At 47.1% G+C, this 17,322-nt stretch overlaps 1 protein-coding gene across 7 annotated transcripts in view; it reads left to right on the top strand.

Moving 5' to 3' along the window:
• GTDC1 (glycosyltransferase like domain containing 1) overlaps positions 1 to 17,322 on the top strand; it is a 654,615-nt gene that overhangs the window by 543,537 nt on the left and 93,756 nt on the right. The window lies entirely within an intron of this gene.

Genomic DNA, 17,322 nt, shown 5'->3' with positions numbered 1-17,322 from the left:
TGTGCCCACCCCCCCATTGTCTAACCCTAACACCCCCTCACCAGGCCCTAAGCCTGAATCCCTCATACTCCCCTTCGGGATGTCGGCTTTCGGTGATCGTGCCAGTCTCCTGAGTGGTGTCGGGATTCCGGCGTCAGTCGCATCAGAGTCCGCTTTATTGGCTAGGTATACTTGCGTGTATTAGGAATTTATCTTTGGTTTGCTATACAACAGCCAAGTAGGTAACAGATGGGGGGGGGGGGGGGCGGCAAGTAAAGTCATACAGATAGGTATACCGTTGGGACACAAGTAAGTTAAATGTACGTCTAGTCAATGTTCAGGAGTTCAGCAGGCGGACCGTTTAGGGAAAGAAACTTTTGAGGCTTCTGGTGGACCCGGCGGGGATGGCCTGTAACGCCTGCCTGAAGGAAGCAAGTTAAACATGCTGTAGCCGGGATGTAGCTGGTCCTTTACTATCTTCGTTGTCCGCTTTTTAGCTCTGGACATGTACAGGTCCTGGACTGAGGGAAGGTCGGCCCCGATGATCTTCTCTGCGGTTCTGACCACCTTGGGGAGCCTGCATCTGTCCCTCGCGCTGGCGGAGCTGTACCATACCAGTATCGAGGAGCATAGTACCGACTCCACAATCGCAGAGTAGAAGAGGAGCAGAAGCTTCTGTGGGATGTTGAACTTCCTTAGTTGCAGACCGCCGGTATCCTGACAGCTGGGATGCTGAACGCATTCCCCTCATACAAGCCATGACAACAGGAGTGAGGAGTGCTCTCCACTCATGGCAAGGAAATTTAATGAGGAATATTTCTTCCTTCAAGTAGTGTATACAGTACATAACATATTTACCTGAGTATAATCGCCATTTCTGGCTTTGTTACCCTATCCTTGTCTCTAGAGCCACAGAGCTCCAGCTTCAGAGCTGGTCCCTGTCACAAGCTGTATTTCTGAAGTTATTAAATACTGTATAGATCCCTTTTTTATTTTATTTTTTATAGAGTAAGCGTCCATTTAAAGTATATGTGCTCGGTTTTATGGAATTTGTGCAACTAATGTTAATTGGATATAAATAGCTATCTAAGTTTACATTTCACATGAGGACACAAGACTTAATAACAAGTTTATTTTGTTGGGAAACAGCCTTATTTCTATTAGTATAAACATTTGCTCAGTGAAATATGCAGAACAAACTTCTTCATATTTAACAGGTTTTTAAGCTTTGCAAATGGCAATTCTCTACTTAGCGATAGTTTGCAGATCTTGTGCAGAATAAGGGGAAATTGCAGGAGCTCTGCTCAACCCTATTCAGAGTTCAGCTCCAAGTCTTGTGCATGATTAAAGAAAACCCAAACAATGTTTCAGCTCTACACTGTCTCTAGGTCAGGTCTGGCCAACCTGTGGCTCTCCAGCTGTTGTCAAACTACAAGTCCCAGCATGCCCCACCACAGTTTTGCTAAATCTGTGGCAGGGCATGCTGGGATGTGTAGTTTCACAACAGCTGGAGAGCCACAGGTTAGCCAGGCCTGCTCTAGGTGTTAAAACTGGTCACCAGCTCAAAGCCAAGCACCAGCCATCTTTACTCCTGGCAGTAGTAGTCAACTAACTTGGGTATTTACTAGCTGCATAGTACTTGTTAAAGAGTTTACTAGCTCTAAAACAGGGGTTCCCAAGTTATATTTAAAAATTATTACAGTACCCCCAGTAAGTTACCGCAGAATGGCCACCGCCAGTGCTTAAAGTGGTCCTAGAGAGGTGGTGGAACTCACCCCCCTCCCCACGGCGCCCATGTAATAAAGGTATTGCGCGTGCCATGCACTCTGGTAAAGTGGGCGAGGCCAGTCAAAAGGGGCGTGTCCTTCAGTGTAGTTTACTTCACCATATACGCCTTATACACATTATGCACCACAATAGTAGGACCCCTTACTGGTGCCCCTTTCACATTATGAGCCGAAATTCACATTATACCATCCAGTGGGGCAGATGTATTAACCTGGAGGAGGCATAAGGAAGTGATAAACCAGTGATATGTGCAAGGTGATAAAGGCACCAGCCAATCAGCTCCAATATGTAAATTAACAGTTAGGATCTGATTGGCTGGTGCCTTTATCACCTTGCACATATCACTGGTTTATCACTTCCTTATGCCTTCAGGTTATTACATCTGCCCCTCTATGAGCTGAAATTCACATTATAACACACAGAATGAGCCGAAATTCACATTATAGCACACGGTATGAGCCAAAATTCACATTATAGCACATGGTATGAGCCGAACAGTATGAGCCGAAATTCACATTATAGCGCATGGTATGAGCCTAAATTCACATTATAGCAAACCGTATGAGCCGAAATTCACATTATAGCACATGGTATGAGCCTAAATTCACATTATAGCACACGGTGTTAAATTCACATTATAGAGTGACAGAGGGACAGGGAGAGTGACAGAAGGACATGGAAAGTGACAGCAGGGACAGGGAGAGTGACAGAGAGAGGGACAGCCTAGGCATACAGTAGGGACTAGGGAGAGAGAAAGACTGCAGTCCTCCCGGCGTCCGCTCCTCAGCACTATGAGAGAGACGTCATGACGTCTCTCCCTAAGCGCGCTTTACAGAGCCGGAGCTCATTAGTGAGCTCCTGCCTCCGGCATACCCTGTGGAGAGAGAGCCGGGCGCCCAGCGTCTCCCTGCAACGCCGGGCACACGTCGGGTTAGGTGAGCCGGAGGAGGTGGAACTGCGTTCCATCTTCAAGTGGAACTGACGGACAGGGGTGTATCTACCCATTGGCCAGGATGGCACTCGCCAGGGGCGCCAGGCAAGGAGGGGGCGCCGCCAGGCAGTGCCACCCGTGGCCAAAGGGTAGAAAAGTAGTAATATCAGACTGTACCTGGTGAGAGTCTGTTACTGCTGAAGCGGTGCCGGTGTCCGGCAGCACAGCACTTGTAATCATATTCAAAATATACTACAGCTCCCAGCAGCCCTTGTTGCTGGGAGCTGGGACTGTAGTTTATTTTGAGTCTGATTACAAGTGCGGTGCTGCCGGACACTAGTCTGATCACTAGTGCAGTGTGGTGCTGACCGACACCAGCACCGCGCCGGCAGTAACAGACTCTCACCAGGTACACAGCAATTGTTATATAGCACAGTGCTATAGATCTATTTGTTGTTGAAGATAATAAAAAAGTGTCAGTGTTTGGGAGAAGGGACTCTAGTACCTGGAAAACTACACAATTTTCATGCATGTTAGATGTAAGTAAGTAGTAAGTAAGCGAAAACTTTAACTTGAGTGTAATAAAGAAAATACATATCTTACCTATTTCAAGGCCATGTTCAAGGAAATGTAGATCAGTTAATTGTATAATTGATCATTTTATCTTGGAAGTGATGGCACCCTGATGTTTTTTCTAACAGGAAGCACTTCTACCATCCAACTAATGGTATTTGGTTAATGGCTGGGTCCATTTGAGGCTCATCTCACAGCATATCATTAGCATTTCATTCGGGATGCAGTCAAGATGCCGGCGTTTGGCATCCCGGCGGTCGGAAAGCTGATGCCAGCATTCCGAAACTGCTCGGAATGCTGATGCTGGCATCCCAACATAGATAGCGATGCAGAATGCCAAAATCCGGATCGAGTTGGTGCCAAAGTCTCCACTGGCAAGCCACGTGGGAGGGTTAAGGTTAGGCTGCGGGGGTGGTAGGGTTAGGGTTAGTCTGCAGGGAGGGAGATTAGGATGGGTGGGTTAGGGTTAGACACCACTGAAGAGGCTGGGGGGGGAGGTTACGGTCAGGGTTTGGGAAGGGTGGGTTAGGGTTGGGGGGAGGGATGGTATAACGTGAATATGAGACACTACTGTCCGGTGTAATGTGAAAAAGGAACACTGCTGTGTGGCATAATTTGATTTGGAAGTACTATTGTATCCACGCCCTTCCCCCATAAGACCATGCCCCATTTCCAATACTCACACCTTATTTCAAATGTGTATAGGGGGCGCGGGGCGCCAGCCCCTTACTTTGCCTGGGACGCTTGGACCCCTAGATACACCCCTGCTGACGGAAAACAGTTCCGCCCCGTTCTGGCTCACTTTAACCCCTGGCCACCGCACATGTGTGGTCAGCAGGCTGCACATGTACACAGGGCCGGATTGGCCTACAGGGGAAATCCCCGGTGGCCACCACTGCCTGAGTGCCCAAGCCCTTCCTCTCATGTGAGGTTCCAGAAAGTTCACTCAAATTATACATTGTAACTATGTTACAATGTCAGTTACATGGACTCTAATGGCTGTCCAAGTCTCTGTGGGGGCTCATCTGACCCTGTGGTAACTGGCCCAATCCCCTAAGCATGGGCCCGTACCACTACATTCCCCCGGTGGGCCCTTCGTGTCCCAGTCCAACATTGCATTCACAATAGCATTGCGGAGGCACAAATCAGAAGTGAAATGACTGCTAATGCGATCACTTCAGGGGTACACAGGGGTGAGCTTCTTTTGGAATCCCTGCCTTGCGTGTGTTTTTTAATATTTGTATGCGCATGTTAAGTTTATACCTGCTGTGAAGACTTTGGGGGTGTCAGGGAAACAATGGGTGACAGGGGAGACAGTGGGTGATAGGGAGGAGGCAGTGAGTTATGGAGAGGTAGAGGATGTCAGGGAGAAGCAGTGGGTAACTGGGGAGGCAGTGGGTGACAGGGAGAGGTAGAGTGTGACAGTGGATGAGAGAAGTTGAGGCAGTGGCTGACAGATGGTGACAGGGGGAGGCAGATGGTGATAGGGGATGGAAGTGGCAGGGAATGGATGGCAGAGGGTGACTAGGGAAAGGCAGTTGGTGAAAGGAGATGGCAACAGGTGACGGGGTGGTAGAGGGTGACTTAAGAGATGCAGAGGGAAGCATAAGATGATGGGGAGGCAGTAGATGATGAGGCTGGCAGAGGGTGACGGGGTGGCAGGAAGATGCAGAGAGTGGTAGTGGGAGAGAGGTTGAAGCAGTGGTTGGCAGGGAGAGGCAGAAGGTGACTTGGAAGAGTCAGTGGTTGATGAGGATGGCAGTGGAGTACAGGGGACAGGCAGAGGGTGATAGGGAAAGACAGGGTGATATGGCATGGCAGAGGGTGTAGGCGATAGCAGTTGCTAACGGGATGGCAGAGAGTTACAGAGAAACAGTGGGTAATGGAGAATGTCAGGGGGGGGGGGGGTGCCTGAGGGATGGAAGAGAGAGAGAGTTCCTCCTCCGCATCCTACACTGTCTAGGGTGGGGGCAATCTGATGACTCCTCGGATCTCTAAGCCACAAATCCAAGGAGTCTAAAATAACAGACAATTCTGCTGATTTTTCACACTCCTTGGATCACTGTCATCAGCCTGATGGTCAGCAACATGGAATCGTGACCCCATGCTGAGATGGTCGCAACCCACTTTGGGGTCGGGACCCACAGTTTGAGAACCGCTGCTCCAGGGTAGCATACAGGGACTTGTGCAGAGATGAACGTACACCCATTTGTGGAGTGTATCTTGGATATTTTATCAGGAATTATGCCAGTGTGGAGTCATTGCTTTTTGGTCGCATATTCCAACTGAAGTGGATGTAACAGTGTTTTCATGTAAGTAAATCATAGTGGGAGCCTGGAGACGCAACTGCAGTTTATGTACAGTTGGATGTAAACTTAAATAAGCCTATTTGGAGGCATATCATTTTATCCTAGAATAGGCCAGGTGCAAGTGCACATTGATTATAATGACTAGTATCAAACCAGTACATGCATGAGTGGTTAACTCTGGAGATAAGTGCAATATTTCAGTGGGATACAGTACATCCCGCCACTCATCGCATGCATATCGGCGTTAGGTAACGCCGTATGCATGCAGAATATCACAAAGGACAGCTCTTGCGGTAAGAGCTGTCCTTTGCAATGATAGGACTTCTGGGTTTAATATCCAGAGTCCTATCTGCGCATGCGTCGAGGGAGGTGCTGGGAGAGATCCGATTGGATCCCTCTCAGAGGGGCAATGCGATAGAAACCCATATGCTTCTATAGATCAGTGCCATCTGAACATTGCGTTGCCCACTGCATCCATGCAACGGACTCTATCGCATTCTGGTGCTTGGTACATACAAGGTAAGCGCCCAAACCTATAGAAACTGCATTATCAGAGGTTTGCCCGCATTTTTAGGCTTGCTGCTTCCTGCCCTTTCTGTGGACAATTCTTTAGGACAGCATACGTTGAGTTTTCTTCCAACTGCACAGCAGCCTGTCATTGCCATCATTTAAGCACACTCCAAAAGCCCTAATGCGTACTTCATAATCCAGCTCCCGATAGGTAGGGAGGAAAGGCTTTTGGTCTCAGTTTAATAGGGATATGTCTGGATGGATCAGGAATATGACCAGATTGTGCTTTATTTTCCCTTCCTGCAATATTGAGAGGTATGATTTTCATTTCTTCCTTTGCGTCAGCACAACATTTTATTAGTAATTCCTGTTCATTTTCGACATCACTGGGCTCTAAAATACATAAGGCAGCTTGCATTCTCATAAATATCATTTCATCCCACAAAATGGCTGCCTCCGCTGTGAGGGAGCAGCCACTGCTCATCAAAAATAAAGTTAAATCTAATAATGACTGCTAGGAATAGGTTATTATCTAATGACATTCTGTATATAGTCCAGATCCGCTTCCACAAATAGACACCTGCCACTCCCAGCAGTAATACCCACTGGAATGAATAACATGAGAGAAATGTCACTGTAGACATACTGCCTGATATAAACAACCTGCAGTTGAACTCACTAAAGTAGACTACCTCAGTACCATGTATGGGTTGCTGCATTATATAGATTATAAGGATGTTGTAAGGCACAATGTAGTTCTGTGATGATACACATCTTTAAACTGAGAATTGATTTCCAATTTCCTTGTTATCTAATTAGCACATGGTATGGTATGCTTTATAATACTGAAATTGTATTTTTAGAATTGCATTTATCTTGAAATACTATGTATAGAAACACTGTAATGCAGTTGTTTAAGATGAATGGTGTAGGTTACATGAACCACCTACAAGTATGCGTATGTATATGTGTATATATACGTGATGTAGCTGACATATCTGCGTACGGGATCCCGGTGCCAGAATCCTGACAGTTGTCAGAAAGCTGACGCCGGAATCACGAGCATAAGTATGCCGGGAGGGTTAGGATTAGGCTGCGGGGGGGCTAGATAATGCTGCGGGAAGGGATGGTTAGGGTTAGGCTGCAGGAAGGGAAGGTAAGTGTTAGGCTGTGGGGAAGGAGGGTTAGGGAGAGGGTTAGGATTACTTTGCTCCAGCACCCCTGTCGGGGTTTCAGGCTGTTGGGATGCCGGTGTCTGTATTCTGACCGCTGGCATCTTGACTGCCAGTATCCCATACCCAACCTGTATATACACCCATCAGCCATAACATTAAAACCACCTGTCTAATATTGTTTATGTCCCCCTCATGCCGCTATAACAGCTCTGACCTGCTGAGGCATGGACTCCACTAGACCTCTGAAGGTGTCCTGTGCTACCTGGCAACAAGACATTAGCAGCAGATGCTGCGAGGTGTGGCCTCCATGGCTTCTGTTTTGCTGTTCCAGCACATCTTGTCTCAGGGGGTAATTCAGATTTGATCGCTGGGCAGTGATTTTTGCAGCCCTACAATCAGATAGTCACCGCCTACAGGGGGAGTGTGTTTTCGCTGTGCAGGTGTGCCTTCGCATGTGTAGCAAAGCTGTACAAACTGATTTTGTGCAGTCTCTGCGCAGCCCAGGACTTACTCAGCTGCTGCGATCACATCAGGCTGATCGAGACCGGATTTGACGTCAGACACCCTCCCTGAAAACGCTTGATCCCGCCTGTGTTTTCCCTTACACTTCCAGAAAACGGTCAGTTGCCACCCACAAACGGCCCCTTCCTATCAGTCTCCTTGCGATCGCCCGTGCGAATGGATTTTTCGCACCATCCCGTCGCAGGGCATCGATACCCGTTGCAGCCGTGCGACGCGCAGTGTGGGGCATACGCATGCACAGTTTGGAACTGATCGCCCGCTGTGCGAAAATGCACAGCAGCGATCAGATCTGAATTACCCCCTCAGTCAGATTGAAATCTGGGAAATTTGGAAGATAAGTCAACATCTTGAAGTGTTTGTCTTGTTCCTCAAACCATTCCTGAACAATTTGTGCAGTGTGCCAGGCCGCATTATCCTGCTGAAAGAGGCCACTGCTATCAGGGAATACCGTTGCCGGGTGTTGTTCAGTAGATCTGTAGTAAAAAAAGATAGGTCGACCTGCAATAAGTTAACAGAGTCAAAGGGTCGACAAGGAAAAAGGTAGGCAAAGTTTTCTTTGTTTTTTGGGTGTCATTTTGTATGTTTCACCATATCTGAGCCAAATTAGTGGAAACAAGTACCCTCGCCGTCTCGCTTCACTCGAGACACTTCGGGCAAGGTTACTATTCCCATTCGTAGTCCATGTGGGTGGTAAATGGTGAAGAAGTTGAAAAATGTTTTAGATAATAAAAAGAAACTTGTCGATCTAAAGCAGTATCTACCTTTTTGACCCTGTCAAACTTTTGCATGTTGACCATTTGGGGTTGGTCTTTTTACTGTAGATCTGTCAACCAAATACCATCGTTGCCATGAAGGGGTGTACTTGGTCAGCAGCAATGTTTAGGTATGTGGTACGTGTTAAAGTAACAGCCACATGAATGTTAGAACCCAACAATTCCAAGCAAGATTTTGCCCAGAACATAACACTTCCTCCGCCGACTTGCCTTCTCTCCATAGTGCATCCTGGAGCCATCTTTTCCCCTGATAAATGACTACATGCACACTTTTGGTCGGTACTAACCATGGCATACCGGGAACACCCCACTAGACCTGCCATTTTGGTGATGCTCTGATACAGTCATCTAGCCATCACAATTTGGCCCTTATCAAAGTCTGTCAGATCCTTATGCTTACCCATTTTTCCTCCTTGCAGCACATTAGCTTCAAGAATTGACTGTTCACTTTCTGTCTAATATGCACCACCCCTTGAGAGGTGCATTATAACAATATAATCAGTTATTCACTTCACCAGTCAGTGCTTTTATTGTTCTTACTGATGGGTATATACGTGTGTACGCCATCGTGCGCGAGTGAGTTCTACTGATTGGTACAGCGTCTTTTTGTGACTTCTTTGCTCCAGTGTGCATCTTGAGTGCAACGTGAAGTGATAGAACCGCTTAATGAGACTGCACTGATTACATTGATACTTTACTCTACTCTTGTATATCTGTGTGAATCTGGACTTGTATATGAAGCACAATGGAACTTGGCGTAAAAAAAAGTTGCGCCCTCTGCATCATAGCACTTCGTATACAGAGTCAGACTCAGTCGCACACAGATATACAAGTGTCGCATATCAAATTAGTGCATTCTGTTTTGTTGCATAACATTGTGGATAAGATGCACATCCGAGAAAAACAAGCTAAAGCAAGCTGATAGAGAAATATATATATATATATATATATATATATATATATATTTCTCTAACGTCCTAGTGGATGCTGGGGACTCCGTAAGGACCATGGGGAATAGACGGGCTCCGCAGGAGACTGGGCACTCTAAGAAAGATTTAGTACTACTGGTGTGCACTGGCTCCTCCCTCTATGCCCCTCCTCCAGACCTCAGTTAGAATCTGTGCCCGGACAGAGCTGGGTGCATTTTAGTGAGCTCTCCTGAGCTTGCTAATAAGAAAGTATTTTAGTTAGGTTTTTTATTTTCAGAGAGCTTCTGCTGGCAACAGACTCTCTGCTACGTGGGACTGAGGGGAGAGAAGCAAACCTACTAACTGAGGCTAGGTTGCGCTTCTTAGGCTACTGGACACCATTAGCTCCAGGGGGATCGAACACAGGACCTGACCTTGTCGTCCGTTCCCGGAGCCGCGCCGCCGTCCCCCTCGCAGAGCCAGAAGACAGAAGCCGGCGGGTCGAAGCAAGAAGACGTCAAAATCGGCGGCAGAAGACTCCTGTCTTCATATGAAGTAGCGCACAGCACTGCAGCTGTGCACCATTGCGCCCACACTAACCCACACACTCCGGTCACTGTAGGGTGCAGGGCGCAGGGGGGGGGGGGGGGGGGGGCGCGCCCTGGGCAGCAATTAAGTACCTCCTGGCAAAAGCAGCATATATACAGTTGGACACTTATATGCATGAGCCCCCGCCATTATTTTTACACAAAATCGCGGGACAGAAGCCCGCCGCTGAGGAGGCGGTGCCTTCTTCCTCAGCACTCACCAGCGCCATTTTCTCTCCACAGCTCCGCTGAGAGGAGGCTCCCCAGGCTCTCCCCTGCAGAAGCACGATAGAGAGGGTGAAAAAGAGAGGGGGGGGGCACATAAAATTGGCGTAAAAACAATATATACAGCAGCTACTGGGTTAACACTAAGTTACTGTGTGATTCCTGGGCCATATAGCGCTGGGGTGTGTGCTGGCATACTCTCTCTCTGTCTCTCCAAAGGGCCTTGTGGGGGAACTGTCTTCAAATAGAGCATCCCCTGTGTGTGTGGTGTGTCGGTACGTGTGTGTCGACATGTCTGAGGTAAACGGCTCCCCTAAGGAGGAGATAGAGCAAATATGTGTGTGAGAGGGTGTCTCCGTCGACAACGCCGACACCTGTTTGGATATGTGTAAGTGCTAAGGTGAATTATTGCATAGAGATGAGCGGATTCGGTTTTACTCGGTTTTACTCGGTTCTCAAAACCGAATCTTATTGGCTATCCAAAACACGTGACATCCGTGAGCCAATAAGATTCGGTTTTGAGAACCGAGTAAAACCGAGTAAAACCGAATCCGCTCATCTCTATTATTGCACAAAAGATTTGAGAACAGACAGGAAATCTACCCATGTCTGTCCCTATGTCGCAGATACCTTCAGAGTCTCACAATGCTCACTATCCAAATAATAAACACTGATATCGACACGGAGTTTGACTCCAGTGTCGACTACTATAATGCAAAGTTGCAGCCAAAATGGCAGAAAAGTATTCAATATATGATTATTGTAATAAAAGATGATTTGCATATCACTGATGACTCATTTGTCTCTGACACAAGGGTACACATGTTAAGGGGAAGAAAGCTGAGGTAAATTTCCCTCCTCTCATGAGGAAAAAGAGCGGGAATCTCCAGACAAGAGACTGCAGCTTCCCACAAAGAATTCTCAGGCAGTATCCTTTCCCCACTAGGGCCAGGATGTGATGGGAATCTTCCCCTAGGGGGTCACGTTTGCCCAGAAGGTAGCCCTAGCTATTCTCAGGGATCCTGCAGATAGCGTGCACATTCCGGTACACTACTCAGACCGGCGATTGTGTCGGCATGGGTTTATAGCGCTGTGGCAGCGTGGATAGGTACCTTTTCAGCAGAGATTGAGACCCTAGTATACATATAGATGTATATATAGATATATATAGATATATATATTAAAGATGCTGTCTTAAGAGATATGTATATATAAAACATGCCCAAAGAGACATGAGTATACTGGGTCCTAGAGTCAAAGCTATGTCGATTTCTGCTTGACGTGTCCTGTAGAATATGCAATGGACAGATGATGCCGACTTAAGAGGCATATGGAAGGCTGAGGATTGTGTGGAGAAGGGTTCTCGGACCTGGTCTCCACAGCTATAGCTGGTAATTCTGATATTTTGCCTTATATTCCTACACAGCCTAGGAAAGCACGACATTATCAAATGCAGCCTTTCGAATAAAGAAACAAGAAAGTCCGAGGTGCGTCCTTTCTTGCCAGAGGCGGGGGCAGAGGAAAGAAGGTGCACAACACAGCTAGTTCCCAGGAACAGAAGTCCTCCCCGGCTTTCACTAAATCCACCGCATGACGCTGGGGCTCCACAGGCGGAGCTAGGCCTGGTGGGGGCGCGTCTCCGAAATTTCAGCCACAAGTGGGTTCACTCCCTGTTAGATCCCTGGGCAATAGATATTGTGTCTCAGGGATACAAGCTGGACTTTGAGAAGATTCCCCCTCACCGACGGCCCTGCTGGCTTCCCCCCACGAGAGGGAAACAGTGTTATTGCAATTCACAAATTGTATCTTCAACAGGTGGTGGTCAAGGTTCTCCTCCTTCAACAAGGAGGGGGTTATTATTCGACCATGTTGTAGTCCCGAAACCAGACGGTTCGGTCAGACCCATATTGAATTTAAAATCCCTGAACATATACCTGAATAGGTTCAAGTTCAAGATGGAATCGCTAAGAGCGGTCATTGCAAGCCTGAAAGGGGGAGATTTTATGGTGACTTGGGACATAAAGGATGCATACCTTCATGTCCCCATTTATCCACCTCATCAGGCGTACCTCAGAATTGCGGTACGGGATTGTCATTACCAATTTCAGACGTTGCCGTTTGGTCTCTCCACGGCCTTGAGAATATTCACCAAGGTAATGGCGGAAATGATGGTGCTCCTGCGGAAGCAAGGTGTCACTATTATCACGTACTTGGACAATCTCCTCATAAAAGCGAGATCAAGAGAGCAGTTGCTGAACAGCGTATCACTTTCTCTGGAAGTGTAACGGCAACACGGCTGGATTCTATATATTCCAAAGTCGCAGTGGGTTCTTACAGCTCATCTGCCTCTCCTAGGCATGATCCTAGACACAAACCAGGAAAGGGTTTATCTCCCGATAGAGAGAGCTCAGGAGCTCGTGACACTGGTCAGGAATCTATTAAAACCAAAACAGGTGTCAGTGCATCACTGCACTCGAGTCCTGGGAAGGAGGGTGGCATCATACGAGGCCATTCCCTTCGGCAGGTTCCATATGAGGACCTTCCAATGGGACTTACTGGACAAGTGGACCGGATCACATCTTCAGATGCATCGGTTAATCACCATATCCCCCAGAGCCAGGGTGTCTCTCCTGTGGTGGCTGCAGAGTGCTCACCTTCTCGAAGGTCGCAGTTTCGGCATTCAAGACTGGGTCCTGGTGACCACGGATGCAAGCCTCCGAGGGTGGGGGGCAGTCACACAGGGAATAAATTTCCAAGGGCTGTGGTCAAGGCAGGAGACTTGCCTTCACATCAATATCCTGGAACTAAGGGCCATATACAACGCCCTAAGTCAAGCGGAGACCCTGCTTCGCGACCAACCGGTTCTGATTCACTCAGACAATATCACCGCAGTGGCTCATGTAAACCGCCAAGGCGGCACAAGGAGCAGGGTGGCGATGGTAGAAGCCACCATAATTCTTCGCTGGGCGGAGAATCATGTAAGCGCACTGTCAGCAGTGTTCATTCCGGGAGTGGACAACTGGCAAGCAGACTTCCTCAGCAGGCACGACCTCCACCCGGGAGAGTGGGGACTTCATTAAGAAGTCTTCGCGCAGATTGTAGGTCGGTGGGAACTGCCACAGGTGGACATGATGGCATCCCGCCTCAACAAAAAGTTACAGAGGTATTGCGCCAGGTCAAGAGACTCTCAGGCGATAGCTGTAGACGCTCCAGTGACACCGTGGATGTTCCAGTTGGTTTATGTGTTTCCTCCTCTTCCTCTCTTACCCAAAGTGCTGAGAATCATAAGGAAAAGAGGAGTGAGAACAATACTCATTGTTCCGGATTGGCCAAGAAGGACTTGGTATCCAGAGTTGCAAGAAATGCTCACAGAGGACCCATGGCCTCTGCCTCTAGGGCAGGATCTGTTGCAGCAGGGACCTTGTATGTTCCAAGACTTACCGCAGCTGCGTTTGACGGCATGGCGGTTGGACGCCGGATCCTAGTAGAAAAAAGGGATTCCGGATGAGGTTATTCCTACGCTGATAAAGGCTAGGAAGGACGTGACGGCTAAACATTATCACCGTATACGGCGAAAATATGTTGCTGGGTGTGAGGCCAGGAATGCCTCTACAGAGAAATTCCAGCTGGGCCGTTTCCTTCACTTCCTACAGTCGGGAGTGACTTTGGGCCTAGAATTGGGGTCCATTAAGGTCCAGATTTCGGCCCTATCCATTTTCTTTCATAAAAAACTAGCTTCTCTACCTGAAGTTCAGACGTTTGTAAAGGGAGTGCTGCATATTCAGCCCCCTTTTGTGCCACCAGTGGCACCTTGGGATCTTAACGTGGTGTTGAGTTTCCATAAATCTCACTGGTTTGAGCCGCTTATGACCGTGGAGTTAAAATATCTCACGTGGAAAGTGGTCATGCTATTGGCCTTAGCTTCGGCTAGGCGTGTGTCAGAATTGGCGGCTTTTGCCTTTTAAAACCTCTATCTGGTTTTCCATATGGACAGGGCAGAATTACGGACTCGTCCGCAATTTCTGCCAAAGTTGGTGTCATTTTTTCATTTGAACCAACCTATTGTGGTGCCTGCGGCTACTCGGGACTTGGAGGATTCCAAGTTACTAGATGTAGTCAGGGCTTTGAAGATTTATGTAGCCAGAACGGCTGGAGTCAGGAAAACTGACTCGCTGTTTATCCTGTATGCATCCAACAAGCTGGGTGCTCCTGCTTCAAAGCAATCTATTGCTCGCTGGATCTGTAACACGATTCAGCAGGCTCATTCTGCGGCTGGCTTGCCGCCTCCACAATCAGTAAAAGCCCATTCCACTAGGAAGGTGGGCTCTTCTTGGGCGGCTGCCCGAGGGGTCTCGGCATTACAGCTTTGCCGAGCTGCTACTTGGTCGGGTTCAAACACTTTTGCAGAGTTCTGCAGGTTTGATACCCTGGCTGAGGAGGACCTTGTGTTTGCTCATTCGGTGCTGCAGAGTCATCCGCACTCTCCCGCCCGTTTGGGAGCTTTGGTATAATCCCCATGGTCCTTACGGAGTCCCCAGCATCCACTAGGATGTTAGAGAAAATAAGATTTTACTCACCGGTAAATCTATTTCTCGTAGTCCGTAGTGGATGCTGGGCGCCCGTCCCAAGTGCGGACTTCTTCTGCAATACTTGTATATAGTTATTGCTTAAATAAGGATTATGTTATGGTTGCATCAGGTTTGTCTGATGCTCTGTTGTTGTCCATACTGTTGACTGGGTATGTTATCACAAGTTATACAGTGTGATTGGTGTGGCTGGTATGAGTCTTACCCTGGATTCAAAAATCCTTTCCTTGTAATGTCAGCTCTTCCGGGCACAGTTTCCTTAACTGAGGTCTGGAGGAGGGGCATAGAGGGAGGAGCCAGTGCACACCAGTAGTACTAAATCTTTCTTAGAGTGCCCAGTCTCCTGCAGAGCCCGTCTATTCCCCATGGTCCTTACGGAGTCCCCAGCATCCACTACGGACTACGAGAAATAGATTTACCGGTGAGTAAAATCTTATTTTATATATATATATATATATATATATATATGCTAGAACATATATATATGCTAGAACAAATCAGCAGAGCGCACTGGTAAATAAATTGTATTCACTTTATATAAAACGTAATAATATCCACGTACATTTAGGTAAAGAGCTTAATGAGATTCAAAGCCGTCACCGTTGTGCTCAGTACAGCTGTAACCACGCCCAACGCGTTTCAACCAATCACAGTCTTCGTGCCTCCCCTGACGAAGACTGTGATTGGTCGAAACGCGTTGGGCTTGGTTACTTGCCGCGGACGTTGTGACGTCACCCGCCGGTTTCGGAGCTGGTGAGAGAGATACAGCTGGACTGAGCACAACGGTGACGGTTTTGAATCTCATTAAGCTTGGATCTCTTTATCTAAATGTATGTGGATATTATTACGTTTTGTATAAAGTGAATACAATTTATTTACCAGTGCGCTCTCCTGATTTGTTCTAGCATTGATACTCTTTGCTCCGTGGCTTGGAGCTGGATTGAGCGGCGTTGGAAAATTTCACTAAAAAACTCAGGGAAACATGGACATGCAGCGCATAAATTGAATCTTGTTGTATATACACTGTATATATATATAGAGAGAGAGAGAGACTCTTCTCCAATATTCTCAGTGTAGACGCTTTGGGGCAGATTTATTAAGCTTGGTGAAGTGATAAAGTGGATGGAGATAAAGTACCAGCCAGTCAGATCCTAACTACCATGTCACAGGCTGGGTTTGAAAAATGACAGGAGCTGTCTGGCTGGTCCTTTATCACCTTCCACTTTATCACTTCACCAAGCTTAATAAATCTGCCCCTGAATCTCCAAAAGTAGTGTATCCTAATATAAGGAGTACAGTAATATAAATTGTATGAATTGGGACGAGAAGTTATGTGGGGGGGACACCTAAAGTGCAGCATACCAGAATAAAAACATTTTTTTATAGCTTATCAGAGGCCCAAATGTATTAAGCCTTAAAAAGTGATAACGTGGAGACGGATAAAGAGTGATAAAGTACCAGCCAATCAGCTCCTGTTATTTTTTATACACAGCCTGTTACATGGCAGTTAAGGAAGCTGATTGGCTGGTACTTTATCACTCTTTATCTGTCTCAACATTATCACTTCTTAAGGCTTAATACATTTGGGCCTCTGCGTGTTCTTCCACTGGCACTTGTAGTTTTATTGGTATTATGTAAGAGACTTAAATATATATGCACAAAGTGCAGTATGTTTAAACACACAACAAATTATGAAATCTAAGCAATGTGCATGTACCGGAAAAACTGATGGAATCAGTACGAGATCCCGCCGGATGGGATCTCGGTGGTTGGAATACAGACACCGGGATCCCGACCGGTACAATCCCGACAGGGGGGCGAGCGCAAACGCAGCCTCTTGCGGGCTCACCACACTGCGGGCACACTCATTTATTCTCCATCTATGGGTGTCGTGGACACCCGCAGATGGAGAATATGTCGGGACTGTGCCGGTCGGGATCCCGGTTGTCAGTATTCCGACCGCCGGGATCTTGACCGCATCCCAAACTGATTGCAAGGCTTATCTGTGGTATTATATGAGGTGCAGACCTGCACTAGGCATCCCATCACATAAGAGGGTTCTTGGATAAATTATAATCCAATATACAGTGTGTGTGTGTGTATATATATGTGTATATATATATATATATATATATATATATATATACATACATATATACAGTCCAGGTAAGGTAAAGATTGTCCAGCGGAATACACATATAATACCCACTGATGAAAGGATGGGGGATGTTTATATATGTATATTGGAGACTTTTCCTGCACTCTGTATTCTGTGCTGTGCTGGTACTTTGAATACGCTGCTTATCACTCCAGTGAAACAATGATGTATTATTTATAGGATAATGTAAATACATAGAAATGCAATCTATTCATGTTTAGAAATTGCTCATTTTTCAGGATGAAAGGTTCCCTGTTTGTCACCGAACAGTTAATATCTTTTGAACTCTTCCTTCCGC

Source organism: Pseudophryne corroboree, chromosome 7 (genome assembly GCF_028390025.1).
Source record: "Pseudophryne corroboree isolate aPseCor3 chromosome 7, aPseCor3.hap2, whole genome shotgun sequence".
Taxonomy (NCBI): Eukaryota; Metazoa; Chordata; class Amphibia; order Anura; family Myobatrachidae; genus Pseudophryne; species Pseudophryne corroboree.
Note: the sequence above shows the minus strand (reverse complement) of the source record. Positions and strands in the feature narration are given on the sequence as shown.